Consider the following 25,113-nt stretch of genomic DNA (forward strand, 5'->3'; position numbering starts at 1 on the left):
ATTATACACCATGACGAAGTGGGATTCATTCCGGGTATGCAAGGATGTCTCAACATAAGAAAATCAATCAATGTAATACACCATATAAATAGATTGAAGGAAAAAATCACATGATTATATCTATAGATGCAGAAAAAGCATTTGACAAAATATAACTCGCTTTCTTCATAAAAACACTGTAAGAGATTGGAATACAAGGAAATTTCTGAACATGATAAAGAGTATATATGAAAAAACCCACAGCCAACATCGTTTAAAATGATGAAATCCTAAAATCTTTCCCTCTAAGTTCAGGAACAAGACAAGGATGCCCACTATCACCTCTTCTGTTTAAAATTGTCTTAGAAGTACTTGCTCGAGCATTGAGGCTAGAACCAGACATAAAAGGCATTCACATTGGAAAGAAAGAAGTCAAAATTTCATTATTTGCAGATGATATGATCCTATACAAAGAAAACCATGAAAGGTCTACAAAAAGCTTCTAGAACTCATAAATGAGTTTAATAAAGTCGCAGGTTATAGGATCTCTACAAAAAAATCAGTAGCATTTCTCTATATCAATAATGAGCAAGCTCGGGAGGAAATCAAGAAACAAATTCCTTTTAAAATATTAAATAAAAAAATCAAATAACTAGGAATAAATTTAAGTAAAGATGTAAAAAAACTTACACAGAGAGAACTACACAACGCTGTTCAAGGAAATCAAAGAAGACCAAAATAAATGGAAGAATATTCCCTGTTCATGGATAGGAAGAATAAATATTATTAAGATGTGTATCCTACCAAAACTGATCTACACATTCAATGCAATCCCAATAAAAATCAACACAGCATTTTTAAGGAACTAGAAAAGCTAACTATGAAATGTATTTGGAAAAGAAAGAGGCCCCAAATAACCAGACATATTGGGGGGGAAAAATGAAATTGGAGGAATCACACTACCTCACTTCAAAACATACTACAAAGCTACAGTAGTGAAAACAGCATGGTATTGGCACAAGGAGAGACACACTGACCAATGGAACTGAACTGAGAGTTCTTATATAGATCCTCATATATATAGCCATATAATATTTGATAAAGCCACCAAACCCTCTCAACTAGGAGAGAATGGCCTTTTCAACAAATGGTGCCTGGAGAACTGGATATCCATATGTAAAAGAATGAAAGAAGATTACCAACTCACACCTTATGCAAAAATCATCTCAAGATGAATCAAATATCTAAATATAAGATCCAAGTCCATAAAGACTTTGGAAAGCAGTGTAGGGAAGCATCTACGGGACCTTGTAATAGGAAATGGTTTCATGAACTTCATACCAAAAGCACAAGAAGCAAAAGAACAAATAGATAAATGGGACTTCCTCAAAATTAAAGCCTTCTGCACCTCAAAGGATTTTGTCAAGAAAGTGAAGAAAGCGCCTACACAATGGAAGAAAATATTTGGTAAACTTATATCTGATAGGAGACTTATAATCTGCATATACAAACAACTCCTATATATTGAAAATAAAAAGACAAACAACCCATTTTAAAAATGGGAAAGAGATTTAAACAGACACTTCTCCAAAGGAGAAATACAAATGCCTAAAAATCACATGAAAAAAATGCCCCAAATCTCTAGCTATTAGGGAAATGCAAATCAAAACTACAATGAGATCCCATCTTACTCCCATAAGATTGGCAGCTATGAAAAAAACAGAAGACTACAAATGCTGGAGAAGATGTGGAGGAATGGGAAAACTCAACCACTGCTGGTGGGAATGCAGAAAGATCCAGCCATTCTGGAGGACAGTTTGGCAGTTTCTGAAAAAACTAGCTATAGATTTGCCATATGACCCCACAATTCCATTACTAGGTATATACCCAGTAGAACAGAAAACAAGGACAAAAGCCAATATATGCACACCAATGTTCACAGCAGCATTGTTCACTACTGCCAAAAGTTGGAATCAACCCAAATGCCGATCAACAGATGAATGGATAAATACAATGTGGTATATACATACAATGGAATACTACTCAGCTTTAAGAACAAATACACTACAAACACATGTGATAACATGGATGAATTTTGAGAACCTTATGTTGAGTGAAGCAACCCAGGCATTGAAGGATAAATACTGCATGACCTCAATGATATTAAATAAGTAAACCAAGCTGCCTCATAGAGCTAGAGACTGGATGATAGGCTTAAAGGAAATTGGGGGGTAGAGGAAGGATGCAAGCTGACACCTACATGGGTGAAACCTATGTTAAGTTGGAGGTAAGTATTTATACAAGGAAGGGATAAAATGGGGGAAAGGGGTTACTTTTGGGTGGGTTTTGTGGGCTTGACGGGGGCTAGGGATGGGAGGAAGGGTAATATTGCCCAAGAAATTGGAGGAAGGGTGGGGGAACATACGATCATAGGAGATTGTCAGGTATTTGGTTGAGAGTATAATGCTGAGAAAACTTTTTCAAAAATATAATAAGGAAGGTTCACTGTTTAAGATGCTTAAAGTGGATAATCTGACACAGGACAGGCTTTTTGGGAGTGTATGAGTGCTCATTTTGCCATAGTGGATTATATCATTGGACAGAGAATCATATAATGAGAGTGAAGGTATACCCACATCCTGGGGAGGAATGATGTTCTCAAATAGAGGGAATTTTATCTCTTGAGAGAAATGGTGGCTCCCAATGCATTAGGGCAGTTGAGCATGTCAAGCCTTTAACACTGTTGCAAGTATCTCTGAACATGGCCCTTCAAGCAATGAAGACTGACTGTCACTGTGGGCCCTGAAGGGAGGGGGAAACAGGTATTGAATAGATGGAATCAATGTAGCTGTGTGGGCACTAGAAATGTTCCACAAGATTATGCAAGGATGGATATAAGACATGCTAAATTACTCCAAAAATGTATAGGGGCTGATAGGCTAAAATGTAAATCATATTGTAGAACATAAGATAACTAAAACTTCAAAAAATTGTATAGTCTGAAATATAAACCACAATGTAAACCCAAATGTTACCTTGATTGAAAGCTATTCTTTCAATATCTATACATCAGATTCAGTAAGTATAATATGAACATGTAAAAAGATTATTGCTGTGGAAGGGAAAAGGGTTTTATGTTGGATATGTGGGAGTACTGTATATTGTATATATAAATTACTGTGATCTAAAACTTCTGTGAAGATAAGCTTAATAATTAGGAAAAAAAGAAAAAGAAAGGACGTAGACACTGAGGAAAAGATGAAAAAAGTTGCCTTGCCAATTTGCATACAGGGCAACACTTATTGCAGTGATGGAAGGCAAAACATCAAAAAAAAGAGCTTTTGCATTTTTAAATTTTTTGATACCCCAAAATATTTTTACCTTAATTTTTCTAAATGAATATGTATTCTATATCTAACCTTTAAACTCATCACTGTATTCCATTTTACTATTAATGGACACTGGCAATATATTGGGTCTCATTTTTTAGAAAGTTTTGGATCACAGAGAGGTTCGACAATGGTAGGGGAGGAGTACTGGTGTGGGATGTTATAGACAGGGGACACATGGTTGGTAGGGAGTTCTCCAGGCTATATGTCCAGGGTACATAAAAATGTTTGGGTTTTACAAGTGAGGAAGTGCTGAGTTCCTAGCCAGGAGAGCTCTATCCCAGTCTCTAAAGGAAAAGCAACAATCCCCCAAGTGCAACCGCAAAGAACAAAAAAGAAGGAAGGTCCAACAATGAGCCCTTGATAATAATGACTATGCTTGTAAGAAGGTGCATCTGAAATAAGAACAAAACCTAGAGCTGCAGCGTACCTAAGAGTTACCTCCTGAGAGCCTCCATGTTGCTCAAATGTGGCCAGTCTCAAAGCCAAGCTCAGCATGTAAATTCATTGCCTTGCCCCCAGCGTGTGACAGGACTCCCGGGGATGAGCCTCCCTGGCACTGAGGGATTACTACCAAGCACCAGCTGATGATGTAACTAGAAAATGACCTTGAATAAAAGGGTAAACTCGGACCAGTAGAATATCTCAGTCTACATGTAATACCAGGAGTTAAAATTGCTTTTTGACCTGAATAAAAGGTGGAAATGAAAAGGACAAAAAAGGACAACTACACACAAAACTTTCAGAATCAGTCATATCAACATTAAATCTAATTTTCTCCTAAATTATTTGGGAAATAATAACTTTAAATTTATTTTATATTCTATTCCAAAGTTACTGCTTCTGTCTTAGAGTGAATAAAATGTAATCCTGAGAAAAACATGAGATTAAGAAATTGTAGAAAAATATTCTTAAAATATATGACCTTGAATAAAATGGTCAATTCGGACCAGCAGAATGTCTCAGTCTACATATAATACCAGGAGTTAAAAATGCTTTTTGATCTGAATAAAAGGGGGAAATGGAAAGGACAAATGAGTTTATATGGCTATGAGTCTCCAAAAAAGCTGGGAGGTTATCAGATGGGCTGCCCTTATGCACATCTGAACAGAGTCCCAGAGACAGATAAAAGTAGATGCAACCCCAGGTATTGGTTCTTCAGAGGGCTGCAGAAACCCACAGGTTCTATGGGCATGGCAAAAGGAGTTCAGTGCCATGTCAGTTGGCCCTACTTTGGATTTTGTGTTTCTGTGCGACAGAACTGGACTCAGATGTGATCTTTTTCCACAAGCCTCTCCTGTTACTTTTAACATATCTGTAGTTGGTGCTGGTGTTTAGTGTATACCCAGGGCACCTGAATCTCTGGACTGACCATGTAATAGCCAGGCCCTGGACTATTACAAGCCTCAACAGACTTGCAGCTCCTACTCTCTGGTTTATTGAACTTACCCCACTCAGCTAACATGGAGATGAAGAAGGTCAACCACCACACCTGAGAGCCAAGAGTGCCTACAGCTGAAACCAGGAGAATTGCATCCAACATTCATGTGGAATCTAAGCCCACTCTTGATATAGATGTGGAGTGGACATGGCCATTCTAGGGTCCACAGGATAGAGTAATAGAGAATGGATTAGAGGGGACTTACTAATATTCTATTCATGAACTATTGTGATTAGTAATGTGACATTGGTGTGGAAAAAGTGGCCATGGTGGCTGCTGGGGTAGGGAATGGGAGGAATAGTTGTGATGTGGGGCATTTTTGGAGGTTGGAGTTGTCCTGGGTGGTGCTGCAGGGATAGTTGCCAGACATTGTATGTCCACCCATGGCCAACTGGGTGGACTGTGGGAGTGTGTGGGCTATGGTGTGGACCATTGACCATGAGGTGCAGCGATGCTCAGAGATGTATTCACCAAATGCAATGAATGTCTCATGATGATGGAGGAGGTTGTTGTTCTGGGTGGAGGAGTGGGTTGAGGGGGCTGAGGGACATATGGGGACCTCATATTTTTTTAATGTAACATTAAAAAAATAGAAAAAACAAGAATAAATAAATAAAATAAAATGCCATTAAGATTCTAAAAATCACAGCCTGTTTCAAGTCTCTAATAAAACTTGAAGAATATTACATTCCAGTAAATAATTTAAATCACTAAGAAATTATGCATTGGTAGGTCTAGCTCACACTATGGACCATAAACTTCCAGTATTACTACATACCTTCTTTCATATGGCAAAAAGTTGTTTTCTGATAGATGTACATCAAAGTGGTGGTTCAGCAACTCCAGAAAACCTCCTCATCTGATTTTCCACTTTGGCAGAGCATCTCTGGAAAACCACCTTTTTCCAACCCTAAGTGCCAAAACCATGAACAATTGAATAGCACAGTGTTAGATGGAAACTACCATAAAAAAACATGTCAAACTATACATGAGGTTGACATTCAAAACTCAGAACAAATCACACCATGCATGATTTATATGACGTAGAAGTTGAAGGAAAATTAGAGCCTAAAATTTTCGTAGAGTATTTCCAAGATTCACTTTTTCAGTGATTTGCAGACTCCACCTATGCTGTGATATAGAAGTAATCATTAGAATAACATATTTCAGAAAGAATAAAACATAATTTATAGTCATCTTTTATCACTTAAATTGTAATTTCTTGGGATAAGTGAAGTTTTAGCTAACTATACTGAATTATTCTGTCCTTCATCTGTGTGCCACAGAATAAAAATCACTACAAAAATATTATATGTATCATAGTGGCAATTGCAGGTGTGATTTTCACAAAGGAAACATAGCTTGTACTTCCGTAAAATTTTTTTCTAAAAACAGGATGCCATTAAAGTGAGAGATGTTAGTTAGTTCTTAATTTAGAGGTTTTATTTTCCCTGTCTAACCACAGATGATGTTAAAGCTGACTATAATGTCTTCTTTTTCTGCTCCTCAAGGAAGTTCAGTATAGATTTATGTATATATGTATATATTTATAAATATACATAAATTATATTCCTTTGTAAGTCATCTTAATAAAAAATGGAAGTAATATCAAATACAATATTTTTGTGTTGCAAAACTCCAAATAAAGCAAAAATGTAATTTATTCTCAATTACTGACAGAATCATAGTTCCTTCTCAAACACCTCCTGCTTAAAGTGTAAACCTGTACTGTTCAGAACCCATACACCATCCAGAGAATGCCTTGTTTCTTTCATTCTGCCTATGATCAGCAGTCATTCTGCTGCAGCAAACCCTTCTTAATGAATTTTTAGTCTCAAGTATTTATTTGATCCTTAAAGAAAATTTAAGTAAGCCTAAAGGGAAATACATTATTAATGTCATTTAGACAAGAGCAAAAATTGTTAAGGGCTTTTAAGTGGGACTTACCCATTTTTCTGAAACTGGGAGATAACTGATGAGTTTGAGAAATTGAGGAATAAATTATCCTGGCAATTGTTAGAATCTAATTAGTGAAAAACTCCTTTCCATCATTTTAGTACACCCCATATATCCAGGTTATTCTACCTATATCTATATTGCTTTTCTTTCCTTTTTTTTCACAGTTTACTCTGGAAGATAATTGAGAATGGCTTACATTTCTTGGTTTCAAATGCCTTGCAATTTTCTTACCTTCAGGTTAGAAGCTAGAAAATTAAAGCTACCTTTCCTATGCTCTCTTAAAGTTCAGGGTCCCCATGTGGCTTAGCATCTATCACACAGGAACCTTGAGCACTGTAACATGAGCTGGTTCTTAAAGTGTTTGCCGAGGGTGCACACATCCTTTTGACTCACACTTATTGACTCACATTTCTTTTACAAGAGCAAGTCACCTGGCCTAGCCTTCATCACTTATGTAACATATAAATTGCCCCCAGGACAGGCAGCACATATCTGAAAGCAATAACATCATACTTTAAGCAGGAGAACAGTACAATCTTACTTATTTATATCAAGGAATAAATTATAGGGAAACAAAAATGGAAGAGTGAAGCTAGTTAAGAAATATTTCCAATGTCCAAGTAAGTTATGATTTGTGGCTTCTACAGAGCATTTGGTAGTGGAGAGAATGTGAAGTGTTTTGGTGGTAGAGTCAACATGACTGGCTGACGGATTAGATGCTGAAGATTAAGGAAAGGAATCATTCAAAGATGACTGCTCCAAGCTTTATTTAGCCAATGATGAAATAAAGTGTGAACCCAAGAAAAATTAGAATCCAGGAATGGGGATTCACCATGAAGGTGAATCTAATAATTCTTTCCCCAACTATCACATCCAAGGTACCAGAGAAGATACATCTACATGATATGCCACCCCAAATGTTAAGGAATATATAATACCTAGAATGTATAAATTGATCCAGGGCTGAAAAAATATATTTCATTAGCATATTGTAATATTGATAAGAAAATGATGACAGTTTAGAGATCCAAAGCAATTTCCAAATCTGTTAACATTTCTTTATTTTTAAACCATCCTCGAAATCATATATGCGGTCACAACATCCTCATGGTAGTCTAGGAGAGCAACCATAGCATCTGGATTCATGTTTTCACCAATAAAGAACTGGTAGTTGTTAAAATTAGCAAGGATGTGCTTGATTTGTTGTACAGTCCCTGTCAAAAAACTACTCTTTTTGGTCTCTGTTCAAGTTTGCCTTTAATTGATGTCATTAATCTTTGATGGACTTCTTATAGGCTTCTTTTGTGAAGCTGGTTTCCTGCAAGTGATAGTTCATAACAATTTGTCTATCTTCTTTGGAGAAATTTCTATTCAAGTCTTTGCCCATTTTTTATAAAAGGTTTATTTTATTTATTTCTCCCCTCCCCTCATTGTTTGTGCTAGCTGTCTACTACTGTCTGTGTCCGTTTGTTGTGTGCTCAGCTTCTATTTTTTTAGGAGGCACCAGGAACCAAACCTGGGACCTCCCATGTGGGAGGGAGGAATCCAGTTGCTTGAGCCACCTCTGCTCCTTGCTTGTTCTGTCTCTCATTGTATTTCCTTGTTGAATCATCTTGTTGCTCCAGCTTGCTGTGCCAGCTCGTGCCAGCTTGTTGTCTTGCTCATCTTCTTTAGGAGGCACTGGGAACTGAACCCAGGACCTCCCCTGTGGTAGGTGGGTGCCCAACTGCTTGAGCCACATCTGCTTCCCTTGTCCATTTGGTAATTGGGCTGTTTGACTTTTTGTTGTTGAGTTTCAGGATTTCTTTATATATTCTGGATATTCAATCCTTATCAGATATGTGGTTTTCCAATATTTTCTCCCATTCATTAAGTTTTACTTTCATGATCAAGTTTTTAATTTTGATGAGATCCCATTTATCTATTTTATTTTTTGTTGCCTGTGGTTTGGGTGTAAAATCTAAGAAACCATTGCCTAATGCAAGGTCCCGAAGATGCTTCCCTATGTGTTCTTCTAGAAGTTTTATAATTCTGATTCTTGTATTTAGATCTCTGATCCATTTTGAATTAATTTTGTGTATGGTATGAGGAAGGGGTTCATCTTCACTCTTTTACATATGGATATCCTGTTTTCCCAGCACCATTTGATGAAGAGACTATTTTTCCCAGTTGAGTGACTTTGCCCTCTTGTCAAAAATCAATTGGCCATAAATATGAGGGTTACTTTCAGAATTCTCAGTTTGATTTCATTCATCTGTATGTCTGTCCTTGTGGCAGTACCATACTGTTTTGATTACTGTGGCTTTGTAATACATTTCAAGATCGGGACATGAGAGTCCTCCAACTTTGTTCTGCTTTTTCAAGATGGATTTGACTATTTAGAGTCCCTTTCCCTTCCACATAAATTTGATGATTGACTTTTCCATTTAGGAAAGAAGGCTGTTAGAATTTTGACTGGGATTGTGTTAAATCTGTAAATCACTTTGGGTAGAGTTGTTATCTTAACAATATTTAGTTTTTAAATCCTTGAGTACAGCATGTCTTTCCATTTATTTAGGTCTTTGATTTCTTTCAGCATGCCTTGTAGTTTTCTCTGTACAAATCCTTTAAATCATTGGGTAGATTTATTCCTAGGTACTTGAGTCTTTCAATTGCTATGTAAATATATTTTTTTTCATTTCTTTTTCAGATTGTTCATTACTAGTATATAGAAACACGACTGAATTTTGGGTGTTGATCTTGTACTTTGCCACTTTCCTAAATTCATTTATTAGGTCTGGTAGCTTGAGTGTGGAATTTTCAAGTCTTAATGCATATAGGATCACGTATTCTGCATATAGAAATATATTTTGTTTCTTCCATTCCAATTTGATTACATTTTATTTCTTTCTCTTGCCTAGTTGTTCTGACTAGAACTTCCAGGACAATGTTGAATAACAGTGGTGACTGTGGCATTCTTATCTTGTTTTGATCTTAGAGGGAAAGCTTTCAGTCTTACCATTGAGTATGATGTTAGCTGTGGTTTTTTCATATATGCTCTTTATCTTAATGAGGAAGTTTCCTTCGCTTTCTAGTGTTCTAAGTGTTTTATCAAGGAAGTGCTGGATTTTGTCAAATGCCTATTCTGCATCAATAGAAATGATCATGTTTTTTTTTCGCCCTTTATTCTGTTAAGGTGATCTATTAATTGATTTTCTTCCATTGACCCACCCTTGCACACGTGCGATAAAACCAACTTGATCATGGTGTTCTTTTAATGTGCGTTTGAATTTAGTTTGCTAGTATATTTATATCTATATTTATATATAGATAAAATTGTATCTATATCTGTAGTTTGCTGTTTACAATAGGGTTACAGTTGGGTTCACCGTGAACACTAATGTATTTGAAAGAACTTTAAAACAGGTTGTATTAGTGAGCCAAGGGGTGCTGATGCAAAGGACCCCAACTGTGTTGGCTTTTATAAAGTGTATTTATTTGGAGTAAAAGCTTACAGTTACCAGGCCGTAAAGAGTCCAATTCAAGGTACCATAAGAGGTACTTTCTCATCCAAAGTCTGCTGCCCTGTGTTGAAGCAAGGTGGCAGGTGACGTCTGCGAGGGTTGAGCCTTCCTCTTCCTCGTAAAGCTCCATGGGTCCAGCTTCTTCAGATCTTAGCTGTAGGCTGGAGGGCTCATTCCTTTCCGGGCTCAAGGGCTCTGTTCTCTTCACAAGGTCAGTTGTAAGCTGTCCGGTGAATGGTTCCATCTGACTTCCCTCGTGTCCTCTGCCGTGTCGGTGGAGCTGTCTCTCTTCCTCTCTGTTCTGTGTATCTCCTGTGTTCTTGATTAAGCGTCTGTTTATATTAGCCCCCCAAGGGGGCAGGGACTCAACCCTCCACCCCTCCATACACTAATGACATGGTGGAATCAAAGCCTTAATCTTGATTGAATCAAGTAAATATAAGGCCTTTGAATTTAACACAGTCAATAGGTATCACGCCCAGAGAAAGACCAGTTTACAAACCTAATATCTCTTTTTGGAATTCATAAATACTATCAAACTGCCACAAAGATTATAGAAAATAACTATATGGATATACTTATGTTTAAGAGAACATGGATTTAGAGAATTTTGTTTTTCCTTTTGAAAACTGTACTTTTGAAATTTAGAACTCAGTAGATGGGATAAATAGCAGACTAGATATAGCAGAAGAGCGGATTAATGAATTGTAATAAAGTCTGACATATTTGTAATTGTAGTGCCAGAGGGAGAGGACAGAGAGAGGATGTTTTATTTCAGTAAAAAAGTTTTTAAAAATTGAAGTGAATTGAGCTTTATACATAATTCCATAAACCTTGGGACAAATGTGACTTTCATAGGAAATGAGTGTTAATACTACTATTTTCTATTGGCATATTGATATTGATTGAGCTTTTGAAAACCTTACGTGGAGAAATTAACAAAATTTACGTTTTAGTTTGTAGGAAATTATGTTATTGTAAGATCAAAGTACTCCAGCAAGCAGACAATTCATTTCTAATAGTAAATGCGTTGAAATGAGAAAGATAAATTTACTTTAAATCCTGTATTTGTGCATTTCCTTAAAAAACAGTTCTTATTTTTCAAAAAAAGAACTTTTGCCTTTCTTCTTTCTATTGTGTAAAAATATTTAGTCACATAGCCATAATGTACTCTGTTCCTAAACAGTCTTACAAAATAGTTACCTTGTCTTCTCTTAGTTTTCTTGTTTTCCATAATTATTTCTAGCCTCTTCTAATCTGTAAATATTAAATATTTTCTGCGATGTTCTTTCTTTTTTCTTTATTTTTCTCCTTGCTCCTGACTTCTGAGAATAAATTATTTGAATTTTTAAGTGTGGTACTCAGTAGAAAAACAAGTGGAGATGAAAAGTAAAAGTCATCATTGGAGTGGATGTGCCTCAAGTAGTTGAGCGTCTGCCTTCCACATGGGAGGTCCCAGGTTTGGTTTCTGGTGTCTTCTGAAAAAACAAGAACAACCAACTTGCAAAACAAAAAAACCAACTCAGAGGAGCCGATGTGGCTCAGTGGTTGAGCGCTGCTTCCCACATATGAGGTCCCAGGTTCAATCCCCGGCCCTCAGTACATCAAAAAAAAAAAGGCATCATATACTTCCCATAATTCTCTTGATTATCTTGTTATTAGCAGAGGTTATAATTTCTTTTACTCTATCCAAATTGAAATTGTATGAGGGAAAAATATCTTTTAAAATCTTGGTTTATTTATTGAGGCATATTAGGCAATAAGAGTTTTCTTTGAAAGTAAGCTGAAATTTGAGAAATACCTTTATTAGAGTGTGTAAAAATGACATTTTTTCTTCTAGATTTTGTATCAGATTGTACCATCTCATAAACTGATGTTGGAATTTCATAGATTACTTAGACAATCAGGTAAATAAGTTTGTTTTCTCTCTCTTTGTGGAGACAAGCTAAAGAGCTGGGAGTATAAATTATGACCCTTGGGCCAAATCTAATGTCTCCTACTTTTATAAATAAAGTTGTTTTCATTTTGTTTAGGGCTGTTCTTGCACTCTGATGTGAGCACTGAGTAGTGTGGCAGACTGTGTGGCACACAAAGCCTAAAACATTTACTAGCTGGCCCTTTGCAGGGAAGGTTTGCCGTGTTATAAAATGTTAGACAGCAAAGGAGACATGGCGTCACCTGATAGAATTCACCTCATGTTCATTCCTACTGGGCTTTAGCTCAGTACAGAGAAGGACATATTTCTTCATAGAAGAAAATCAGCTTAATAAGCCTGATTGGTACTGGGCTGCCTAGGTCCCTCTCCTGATACAAGAGAGTCTTATAGACAGAGCACAAATGGGCAGATATTTTAAATAATATTCTCAGTCATATGTAAGTAGAGGAGCATAACCCATGCTGGGCTTAACCTCCCCATCCTGGCCTCTTTGCGTGGCCTAAATTATTGAATTCCTCGTATGGGAGAGTGTGAGCAAATGCATTGCTTTACACTGTTCACTAGACCAGAAGGCTTAGGAATCGGTATTGCTTTCTCACCTGTATGTACATATATATTGTTTGCTCTGTGTACCTCAGTGTCTTTTATAAACCTGAACTATTATGATCAATGCAGAAAAAAAAGAACACCATAAATTGGGGTTGGAAGTATTATTTGCAGTTTTAGATTTTGCTGGATGCAATAAGAATATAACTGCTTGGAAATATTTGGGAAAATACTGAAGACAGACCGTAATGGAGTAAGTAATAATAATAATAATAGCTAACATTTATTGAACATTTTCTCTGTACTAGACCCTAAGCAAAGACCTTCATATGAGACCTGTATTATGGGAGCAGTATCACCCTAGTAGCATTGCTGTGGGATAGGCACCATTAGTGTCTGAAACGTTAAGCAGCTTGCCCAGGTCACACAGATGGTAAGTAGAAGTTCTGAGAATCCAGGAGTCTGACTTCAGAGTCTATATTCTTAATCATTGTTTTGTACTACACTGGTTATTTAATTAAATGGAAAGTGGCACATGGACATAAAAGAGAACAACAGAAAAGGATTTTTTTAAAAAATAAGTAAAAGTAGTAGTAGATATATATATATTTAAAGATTTATTTATTTCTCCCCCCTCCCTCCATTGCTCTCTGTCTATTCACTGTGTGTTCTTCTGTGTCTGTTGTATTCTCATTCAGCAGCTCTGGGAACCGATCCTGGACCTTCCGGAGTGGGAAAGAGGCAATCATTCTCTTTTGCCACCTCAGCTCCCTGGTGCTGCATCTCTTATTGTCTCTCTTCTGTGTCTCTTTTTGTTGCATCATCTTGCTGTGCCAGGTCTCCGTGTCGGCCAGCACTCCTGTGCAGGACAGCACTCCATCTGTGCCAGCTCTCCACATGGGCCAGCTTGCCTTCACCAGGAGGCCCTGCTTATCGAACCCTGGACCTCCTGTGTGGTAGATGGGAGCCCAATTGCTTGAGCCACATCAGCTTCCTACAGAAAAGGATTTGCTTTCATGCTGTGTCATGTCATGACCAATACACAGACTAAAGTTTTTGGAAACCTTTTCCTTGCCTTTCCACAGACTCTACTTAAGTTCAGATTGTTAAATATAGATCTGTCCCTGTCATGGATCTTCCCTTTTGACAATTTTCTTTTCCAGAAATCATCTCGCCTGTGTTCAAGAAGAGTGGAACTCCAGGAAAAACTGATGGCCAAGCTTTCACTTCAGCTCTTTGGGCAAAAAGCGATTGGAAAGAATATGAAGCTTTGGCTTGTGAGAAAGCTTTGGTAGCTGGACTACTATTAGGAAAAGGTACATGTTTTTGTTTCCTTTTAAGCTATACATAACTTTTTAGATGAGTTTGAAATTACAGGTGTGCCTGTTCATTCATATTAAATCTTACCCAGAGATATGAAGTGCTTGAGAAATAACAGTTGAATGAAAGAACCAGTCTTGAGTTAGGACCAGGTGGTGAGCTTGTAGGAATTCCCAGTGATCAGAAGTGGTGATTTCCTATTGTTGATTGTGGTTGGTTTTCATGCTCTAACTTGAGTGTTTTTAAGGGGGCATAAAGGTATAGGAGACGGACTGTTTCCAAACAAATAACTGTTTGGTGTTCATGTATAGAAAGTTTACTGAGATTGTTTACTTTATTGGAAATAGAAAAAATATTCTATTGGACTTACTATTGGACTTACTATTCTATCCTAGCTGTCTATTTACTTACCTGTTCCTGTAAGGAAACAATATTTTTCCCCCTAAAAAGATTACATCCATTAACTTATTGAAACTCCTCTTAAAGGAAGAGGGGAGTTGATGTTTTCTTTGAAAAATATTTTGGCTGATCAAACTCTGACCTGCTTTGTACCACTGAAATATGAAAAGTTAGCCAGTACTGAAATGAAACTATCAGAAAATACATCCAAAATGAAGAAAGTAAACCTCACAATGGCCACTAGTAAGCAGTTGGTTGCTAGGAGACCTAAGGTATGTGAAAAAGATTCTTCTTCAATTCAGTTTTAGATATGATTTGTATAATTTTGGAATTAGTATTTTCAATGAATGTTTCAGATGGTGACTAAGATTAATAAAATGTTGGGTTTTTTGTTAGAAAAGAGATGAAGAAAGAAGAGTATAATAATTTTATTTCTAAATACACTGATGAAAAGGAACAAATGCAATTAGGAATGGGATTTTTCTACTACTTAATGCAGTGTGTTTGAGCCAAATTTGTAGACCCGGGCTCATTTTCCATTTCTGTCACTTACTTTCCATATAACTTTAGATCCAAGCAATTAATCTTTGTGAACCTTCTCTGTGAAATGTCCATTGTAACACCTGTGTGGATTTACTTATAGGATTGTTGTAAACATCAAGTGGACGTCATATCAAAGTGCTTTATGAGTTGTAAAGTACAATATGAGTATCAGGCCTTGTTATGCTGAGAGTGGGCACACTTCTCTTTTGTCGAGGTGTTAGTGTGGGGGTTAAGCCAGTCTCTTGTGCTGAGCTGTGTTCTTCTTTTGATTCTTGCCACTACACCACAGAATTCAGATTCTTCTAGATGAGGTGTGCTGTTGCTCCGAGCTTCCAGATACGCTGCTTGTATAGTGGCGGCCTGTCCTCCCTGGCTTACTGGTCTCCCTTTTCTTTGGAAGGCCTTTCCTCCCTTGACCTTAGGCTGCTTGGTTGATCTGGGACTCCAGCTCTCTGATAGGCTGAAGAAGAGAGAAGAGTTTGCAGTTCATTTGACATTTTCTCATTGTTAGAGTGGGAGTGAACTTTTTTCTAGCTTTCTACATTCTAGGTGGAAGTGGAAATCTGTGTGATCTGTGAGTTTTGCCGCACAAGTTATTAAAGTACAACCACAGAAGCCCTTTTTTCCCAGCTGATGAAATATTGGCAATTCTGGTTCCCAATTTTCAGGGATAATAAAATGATTACTCTAAGTACAGTGTGCAGCTTGGAGCTTTCCAGACAGGGTGGATATATATATATGGTGAGACTATAATGAAATTAATTTTCATGTGTGAGTCTCCTTATTAAATTTCTAAATTAAAAATAAACTCTTAAAATCCAGTTTATATTTTTTACTGAAACTTTTTTCATTTCTTTGAAATAGTTGATAAATGGTCCTCTTAATATTGTAAGACTAGGCAGCAAAGGTAGCACATTAACCATTTTCAGAGCTGCTTTCTAGACAACTCGTTTGAACAGATAATATTTGATCTCTTCCAAGCTTTGCTTCATGTATTCTAATTATCTCACCAGTATTTTCTATGGCAAACTCTCATATTTTGTATATGCCTTTTTAACTGATTGACCAGCTAATATTAAGAGGGAAGCTAAGGTAATTTGCTCTTTGAGAAAGGTCATTATATATATTGTGTATTATGCATATCACCCTAACTGGGGCTTCGTGAGCAGGTCAGAAAACAAGCTAAAGTATATGCTTTAATTATGATGGATCAGGAACATCTTTGCATGTAGGAAGCAATACGTTTCATTGGTGACAGCTCTTAGAATATGCTTGGGATGTATTTGTAAAGATAAGACAAAGCAATTATTTTCATTAAATAATTTTACAAGTAGAAATATATTTGAAGAATTTGATAAGTATTAAAACTCTGTTCTGCTTTGTTTTTTAGGTTGTAGATATTTTCGGTATGTGTCAAAACAAGGTCATCAAGGCATAAAGAAGAAAATTAAGCAGATGAAGAAATCAGTGAAAAAATATATTGTAAATCCAGGCCTCTGATAGTGAATTTTAGTTATTTTTTGTTAATAGTGCCTTAAACCTAGTAGTAGCTCAGTACGTAGTTATTCAATATATTCGTTTATTTGGCATTTCAGAATGGTGGTTCATGTGGCTACACAAAAACTACTTATTTTTTAATATTTTCTTTTATTATCAGTTATAGAGAAACACTCTCTACTGCCTTTGATTTTTTGTAAATATATATATATATATAGTACTGTTAAATTATTAAGGAAAATAGCTCTTCTAGTAAATAATTATGTTTGTTTGTTTCATCAGAGAATACAGCTCCACAGCAGTTATTGTTCTTGTAGATATTTTTCCCTGACTATTGTGTAATAAAATATAACTTCTGGTACTGTGAAATGAATCTATATTCTTTTAGTCTCTAATTGATCCATGTCAGATTTAAAATTGTAAAGAAATGTATTCGTGATGAGTTCTCGAGAAATTTTGGAAAGAAAAGGCTTTAGAAAAGGACTCCTCTTTCTCTTTTAATGTTAAGACTAAAGTTTGGAACCAAGTGACTTTCTGATAGAGAGGTACCTTTTACTGTAGAGGACTAATTTGGGTGAGAAGGGGTAGAGGGGGCTAGCTACTTTCATCTGGCCCTGGCCTAATTTTGAAGGGCTCTGGATTTTTTTGATTTCCATGATATGGCAATCCAAGACATGCTTTAGCACATACATAGCCCCTCTCCTTTTTCTCTTGGAAACGAGGATGCAGCAGTAGGTAGCTGGACAGTGGAGGAAACTGCCAGTGAAATAGGGTGGGTCCCAGGGTCCCACGTAAACCAGTGGGAAAGGTTGGCTGAGAAGCCAAGAGCAGGTTTCCCTGAACATGAACTAAGGTTTACAATATGCTTGGGTAACTGTTACATGGTCCCTCAGAAAGGTCTTGCCTCTTAGACATTGACTATTCAGATAACTAGTAATTATGTTCCATGAAGGCTCACTGACTTTGAAGCCCAGTATTTAGATAACATGCTACACATTTTTCCCCATTGGTTTACATTCCTTCTAATTTTACGCCATCCACAAGAAAAATGGGTGACAAGTTAGGCTTTGTCAGTAATTTACATTTCATGTAATTTTATACTTAGTAAGAAAGAGACTTGACAAAGTATCCAACCTTATAATGTTCATCTGAAACCAAGTAGGTTCCCTAGAACCAAAATAAACTAAGTTAAAATTACCACATGGGGAAGCAGACTTGGCCCAATGGATAGGGCGCCCACCTACCACATGGGAGGTCTGCGGTTCAAACCCCGGTCCTCCTTGACCCGTGTGGAGCTGGCCCATGTGCAGTGCTGATGCCCGCAACGAGTTCCATGCCACACAGGGGTGTCCCCCATGTAGGGGAGCCCCACGCACAAGGAGTGTGCCCCATAAGGAGAGCGGCCCAGTGCAAAATAAAGTGCAGCCTGCCCAGGAATGGCGCCGCCCACACGGAGAGCTGACATAACAAGATGACGCAACAAAAAGAAACAGATTCCTGGTGCCACTGATCAGGAGAGAAGCGGTCACAGAAGAACACACAGCAAATGGACACAGGGAGAAGACAACTGGGGTGGGGGGGCAGAGAGAAATTTAAAAAAATAACCATACGAATCGGGCTAGCTTGCTTATGGGAGTGGGTGTTGGACTATATAAAATTGTCTAAGATCAGGATAGGAATGAAATTCCTAGGTGATGTGGACAAAAATCTCAAAGCATAGGCCAAGACCAGCAGTGCTGCTATCGCCAGCTATTTTGGCAAAAGCTGTAAAATACGATTCATGAATTCTCATTATCTCTATGAGGATGGAAGTGAGACTAAAAGACAAATGAGTAGATGTGTGTTTTGCTTCCACACAAAGCTTAGTTTCTTAGAATTTTTATATCCTAAATGTTCATATCTAATTGTACAATACGAGCAGTAAGACTCAACGCCTATGAAATTTTTTTTAGGTCCATTGAAATTAAAGCCTGTTTCGTGAATAGTAATAATTGCTAGAATTTGTCAAGTACTTTGGGCTTTTCATTTCATCATATCACTACTGCAATCCTATTTTATTTTATTTTATTTTTATTGACTTTGTAATAATATTACATTAAAAATATATATGTGAGGTCCCATTCAACCCCACCCCCCCATCCCCCCTCTCCCCCCCCAAAAACACTCGTTCCCATCATCATGACACATCCATTGGATTTGGTAAGTACATCTTTGGGCACCTCTGCACCTCATAGACAATGGTCCACATCATGGCCCATACTCTCCTCCATTCCATCCAGTGGGCCCTGTGAGGATCCACGATGTCCGGTGATCACCCCCGAGGCGCCATCCAGGGCAGCTCCACGTCCCAAATACGCCCCCACCTCTCATCTCTTCCTGCCCTTCCCCATACCCATCGTCCACCATGTCCACTTTTCCCAATCCAATGCCACCTCTTCTATGTGGACATTGGATTGGTTGTGTCCATTGCACCTCTATGTCAAGAGGAGGCTCAGATTCCACATGGATGCTGGCTGCCATCCTCCCATTTTCAGTTGTAATCACTCTAGGCTCCATGGTGTGGTGATTGTCCTTCTTCAACTCCATCTTAGCTGAGTGTGGTAAGTCCAATAAATCAGATTGTAGGTGCTGGAGTCTGTTGAGGCTCAGGACCTGGGTATCACATTATCAGGGCAATCCTATTTTAGAGAGAAGGAAAGTGGAGTCCTTCAAAAATTAAGTAACTTGTCCAAGGTCACATCTGATAATGGTGGCACTTAGGACCCTCACCCAATCAGTGTAGTTCCGAGACACTTTCTCAGCTACTATCTGTGATGCCTACCAGTTCAGTCAGTGTACATGCAGAGCACTGGGTTAAGGAGCAGAGAGAGGGGATTTGTAACCCAGAGGCCATCATCTAAACCTAAACCTGCCCTTGCGCTCCCAGGCTTGGTAGGCCCCCTCCCCGTGTCCTCACTAGTCCTCATACAACCTTTTTTTAAATTAATGACCATATTGTTTAATTATCTTTGTACATCTGTCTCCCTCAGTAGTATGTTATCCAGGCTTAATCATCTCCATATCACCAGCACCTGGTGGAATTTCTAGCACATACTTTTGTAATGAGCTGAACTGCATGAATGTTATGGAAGTTGTGACTGAGTGTGCCTACCCCACAGGAAGTAACATCTTGGCAAGTTAATGCCTGGAGCGGGACCTTGTGCGGCTGTTTGGGTTTGAGTCCTGGGTCCATCACTGGATAGTTCTGTGACTTCTTGGCCAAGTTATTAGACTCTCTTAGTCTCAGTTTCTGACTGTGTAGAATGGAGACAAGAGGATTATCTTGTTGGATTGCTGTGAAGAATAAAACATATATAATGCCTAGGCTCATAATGCTTAATAAATATTAAGTAGCTGTACATCATGACTACACTGACACTTTTAATAACGGGAACTAAATAAAGAGAATTTAAAGTCTACTGGTTTTCTTTTGAAAACCACTGACATATCAAAATTGTATAATAAATGAATTGCTTCCAACTGCAAAATATACCCACCTCTCAATTTATGTCCAGCCCAGATATTAGCAATGGACTTGAAGACAACCCTCACGCACACTTTGGGATGCTCTTTCTGCACAGTTCCCTCCTGATGCAATAGCCTTGAAGATTCTTGCTGCCTGCGCCGCCCTGAACTCTGATCTCTGCCTCTTCAGCTCAGTGCGACTGCCTTGCTCAGCTTGGACTTGGGAAACTGTCCCCAGGCAGAGAAGCAGGACCGTTGTGGGACTTACTTCCCAGTTCCCTTCTCCAGTGATCTAGCTCATGTTGCGTGTTGTCCACTACCTGAAAAGAGTTGCCTCGTATATTTTGTGATGGTTAGAAGAGCTGCAAGCTGGTTTGGCTCTATAAAAAGTAATACCCTTTGTTTATCACATTACACCTTACAGGAAATTAAATGCATTCTACTGATAGAGACGTGCCTGTTTGCAACATGTATGAACTGTCCAAAGATTACATAAAATGTAAGGAATTTAAAATCATTATATAGTCCCATCTGAAATGTTTCATATTTTAATAATCAGAAACTCATGCTGTTACCATGTCTGAAGAGATCCTGCTAACTGATCTTTTTTGCTAATCTTTGCGTGACTCTTGGCCAAAAACCATAAGATCTGATTTGAACATGTCCTGGGTAGACAGGAAGATTTGTGTTCTATTATGTCCAAGGTTTTTTTGTTTGTTTGTTTTTTAATATGCTATAATTCTTTAAATAGGGTCATTTAGAATCATTTTCCAAACAGGAGGTAGCTTTCTTGGACTCAGTTTTTTTCATAACAAAAATGTTAATGAAATGTTCAAAAAATACTCACAGGTCCTAGATGGAATGGGAAATGCATTCGTTCTCACTTCATAGGGTCAGATGGCCTCCTCCCATTTCCGAGAAGGCAGTGGTGGCTGTGAGTTCACTGGTTGGAGATAGTCCAAGTGTCACTTCTCCAGCCCGAGGCAGTGAGTTATATGATGTTTGCCCAAGCAATCCAATTTAAAAATGAGCAACAGACTTGAGAGACGTTTGTCCAAAGAAGAAATAACAAATGACAAGAAAAAAAAAAACATGGAAAAAATGCTCAAGGTCTCTTCTGATTAGGGCAATGCAAATCCAATTCCACAAGGACTTATCATTTCACACCTATCAGAATGGCCACTATTCAAAAAAAGAATTCCAAGTGCTGGAGAGGCTGTGGAGAGATAGGAACCCTTCTTCCTGGTTGGCTGGTGGTAATGCAGGACGGTCCAGCAGCTGTGGAGGACTATTTGGCAGTCCCTCAAGAAGTTGAAAAGAGACTTGCCATGTGACCCTGCAGTACCACCACTGGGTCTATAGCCAGAAGAACCAAGAGCAGTGACACGAACAGACATCTGCACGTCGATTTTCGCAGAGGCATTCTTTAGAAAGCACCAATAAAGGGAAAATGCAGACTATCTATAATTTCAATATAGATTTCTTTGAAAAATCTAAAGTCAGACTTAGCAAATTAAAATCCAAAGATCCTGAAAATAATGCATAGTGACCAAAGAGTGTGTAATCTACGAACACAAGTGTGATGCGAAATTTAATAAATCACTAAATATAATAATCACATAAAGAGTTTAGAAACATCAATCATATTACCCCTCTCTCTCCTAGGACATACACCAAAGCCTATGTTCTTGGAATTTCTTCCCAGAAGTGTCGTCTAACAGGGCCATTAGGCCCTAACAAGGCGATTCAATTACTTTCCACTCAATTTTTCCCAGTCTCTCTCTAGCAAGTAATTTATAACTCAGTGATCTCCAATCTAAGAGTTTAATGGTCTCCTGACTTTTCCACACAGGATTAATTGCCTTAGGGGAATTCCACAGACAAGGCAATATGAATACTTTTAGATTGTTTCATTTAACATTTCTTGCTTCTTTTACTAACAGTCACAGTGGATGAGATAGTTGGAGATAAACACCTATTGTAAAAATCAAAGTCCACAAACTACTTACAACTAATTGGAGTTATTTACTTCTTCATTTATGCACTCACTCAATAAATATTTACAGTTTCTCTAATACATTCCAAACACTGCAAGGAAGTGGGAGTGAAATTTCTTGAAGAAGTTCTTGAAGAATTTTTTCTTTATAGATATATTATTTTAAAAGTCTATCCATATAAACATAAGGTAGATACATATAAGCAAAAAAAAAATCAATAACAAGGCACAAGTTAACTGAAAACAAAAATTCACATGATATTTTTGATTAATATAAGTTTGGGATGTGATAACATAGCCAAGTGCTTGGCTGATCATGTATGTGGTCCACATAAGTAAAACGTGGATAGAGGGTACTAAGGGTAGAAAACCGAGAACAGAGACATTTTCCAATTTGTCTTTGTATCATTTGTGGTTCTAGGAGAAAACAGATGGTACATACTTTAATTATGATTATTCATGGAGGATTTAATAAAGCGACTAATTCCAAAGATGTAAAGAGGGGGTAGGAAAGCACCTCCTGGGGGGAGGTTCTGGAGAAAGGACTGCAAAGTTGGCAGCAGCCTGAGACAAGCCAACAGAGAGAAAATCTGGGGAAAAAAATATCCAGACTTCACCCTCCTTTTCCCCACCAATCTCCTGCTTGGCTCCCCATTGGCCAAATCCACCTACAATTCAGAGCAAATAATAAATTAATTCAGATCAGCCCATTCAAAACAGAGAAGTAGAGCAAGTAGACCTGGAGGGAAAAAAGAGAAAAGGAAGATATCCACCAAAGTCCTCTCAAATAAGATGTAATTAAAAAAAAAAAATTAAGTGTATAGCTAAGTACTATGATCATGAAATCCCATAGAGCAGTTGCATTATAATTCATTAGTGATGGTCTAAGCAGAGTCCATGTGGCATATAGTATAGCTCTATGAATCCCCACAGATATGAAACAGCACAGGATACCGTTTCAACTCCAGGGATTCCACAGAGTGAATTCAGGCTCTCAGTCCTCTTTGCTTCCCCCTCACCCTGGGGCTAGAATTTGGAGATGCCTTCTTGGGACAGAAGCCCTCCCTTCAACTGTCACCAAAAAGCAGTTACTTCAGAAAAATCAGGCATGAGATCAAGCTGGAGAGCTTCTTCATGGAAGAGCTGACAGACCAGTGCGTCAGGGAAGAGGCCCTCTGCCTGTGCTCCTCATGCTGGCAAAGCAGCCGCCTCCCTGACACCTGAGGCTCTGTGTTCAGACGGAGCCTCCTCCCTCCCCAGGGCCTTCACCTCAAACTGCGCACTCCGTGCAGGCTGAAAATGATGCTTCTAAGTACGAAGGGGACCAACACCGCAGCCAGAGGTCTTAGGTCAAGGATGTCCCCTACAAAAATGGTGTAAGTTCACCCCGCAGTCTGCCTTGGGCACAAGCCTACCCCAGGTCTCCTGCTTTATGGGTGGAGAGCCACCATTTTTTTTCAGTCCATCAACATTTAATACATGTATTGATATAATTGGAATCAACTATAGCATTTTATAAATAGTTTTGTGCCTGTTCTTTCTGTTTTTTAAATTCTACCCCTTTTTTGGATGATTTAAATATTTTCAGACTTTCATTTTAATGTCTGTTGTTTTTCTATCCATACTTCTTTGCATTATTTTCTAGTGGCTGATCGCGGGATGGAATTACACAACTTCAACTTTTTGCCACCTAACAAAAGTTGACCTTAGACCATTTCTACTAAAATATAGAAACCTTTTAATTATATAGGTATATTTAATCCCCTGCCATTTATTCTATGAGCTACATCTGCGTATGTAATAAACCACATACGATAATATTTTGACGATGCTTTAAGTAGCCATATGCTTGAGAATGAATCTAAGAATGAATATTCAATTATATTTACCATTTCTCATGCAATTCATGCATTCTTGGAGATTGCAATTTCTCCGGTATCATTAACCTTCGAAGGGTTTTGGTTTTTTGTTTGTTTGCTTTTAAATAATCCCAGGCTGCTTGGGAGGGGCCCAAGTGGGCACAGGAGAAGGGGTGCGAAATTCAGCTTACTGGGGCGCTGATCCTGTCCACGTGACCAGTGCCTGGCCGACTGCAGCACTCACCTGGTTAGTGCAACAGGCGCCCGGGTGGCTGCGCTGCGAGACCGCACCCTGGGGCCCGCCCAGCTCCCGCAGCTCGCGTCCAGGCCAGGGCGCTTAAGGCTCCTCCTCCCTTGCTAGCTCTGCCCCCAGCGGGCTCTGGACAACAGCCCCAGCCGGGGGTAATTTGAGCAACGAGCCCGCCCGCCCCCCCCCCCCCCCCCCACGCGGGGCCCAGAGGCGGTTGCCGCGTCGTTAGACGCCGGGTCGCTGCGTTAGGCTGGCGGCGCCGCGTGCCCTGGGGGCGGCTCCGGGGGCTCCTGCCCGCCCCGCTCCTTCCGCTTGCGGGATGCGCGGTACGGATGCGGCTGTCAGCAGTTCAACGACTGTTCCTCAGCCTCCGGCGCTTTCTGAGCAGCCCCAGCCTTTGTCATCCCATCTGTCGCGGGGCTGCGTCCTCTGCTGGGTCCCTCCCCTCCCCTTTGGTCTCCCAGTGGCCTGGGGCGGGGGAGGGGGGCGAGGGGCCGGGAGGGGAGCCTGGGCACCAACACCCCCTGCGTCGGCCTCTGGGGGCGCTGATCCCTGCGGGGACCACCAATTCCTTTTTGTTTTTCGCCTCTAAATCTTTGATTTAATTACACCTGCATACTTTATGCTTTGCTGAATATAAAAGTCTGGGTTGGAGGGTTTTCGGTGGTTGGTCATTTTGGTTTTTTCCCTTGTTGAACTCTAAAGATACAGTGAAACCGTCTTCTCGTCTCCATGGTTTCTAACAAATCAATTTTCCCCAGTTTATAATAGGTCTGGGTTTTTCCTGGCTACCTTCAAGATTTTGTCTTTATCTTAGGTTGGCACCAGTTTGACGCTTATGCTCTGGTAGGCTTTGTTGTTTCCAAATTCATCCAGTTTGGGTTTTGCTGAACTTTAATCTCTAAATTTATATCTGTCCCCAAATCGAGTCATTTTCAGGCTCTTCCGCTGTTTCTGTCCCATTCTCTCTCTCCTCTTCTAGGAAACTTCCC

General features: G+C 38.8%; 1 long non-coding RNA gene across 1 annotated transcript in view; it reads right to left on the minus strand.

Moving 5' to 3' along the window:
• LOC139437608 (uncharacterized) overlaps positions 1 to 24,543 on the minus strand; it is a 42,154-nt gene extending 17,611 nt beyond the window's left edge. The window contains exons 1-2 of the long non-coding RNA XR_011647465.1: positions 24,116 to 24,543; positions 5,588 to 5,719 (exon numbers count right to left, since the gene is read on the minus strand). This is a non-coding gene — a long non-coding RNA (uncharacterized lncRNA). The remainder of the gene's footprint in view (positions 1 to 5,587; positions 5,720 to 24,115) is intronic.
• Positions 24,544 to 25,113: the final 570 nt, after the last annotated feature.

The sequence above is a fragment of the Dasypus novemcinctus genome, chromosome 25 (genome assembly GCF_030445035.2).
Source record: "Dasypus novemcinctus isolate mDasNov1 chromosome 25, mDasNov1.1.hap2, whole genome shotgun sequence".
Lineage (NCBI taxonomy): Eukaryota > Metazoa > Chordata > Mammalia > Cingulata > Dasypodidae > Dasypus > Dasypus novemcinctus.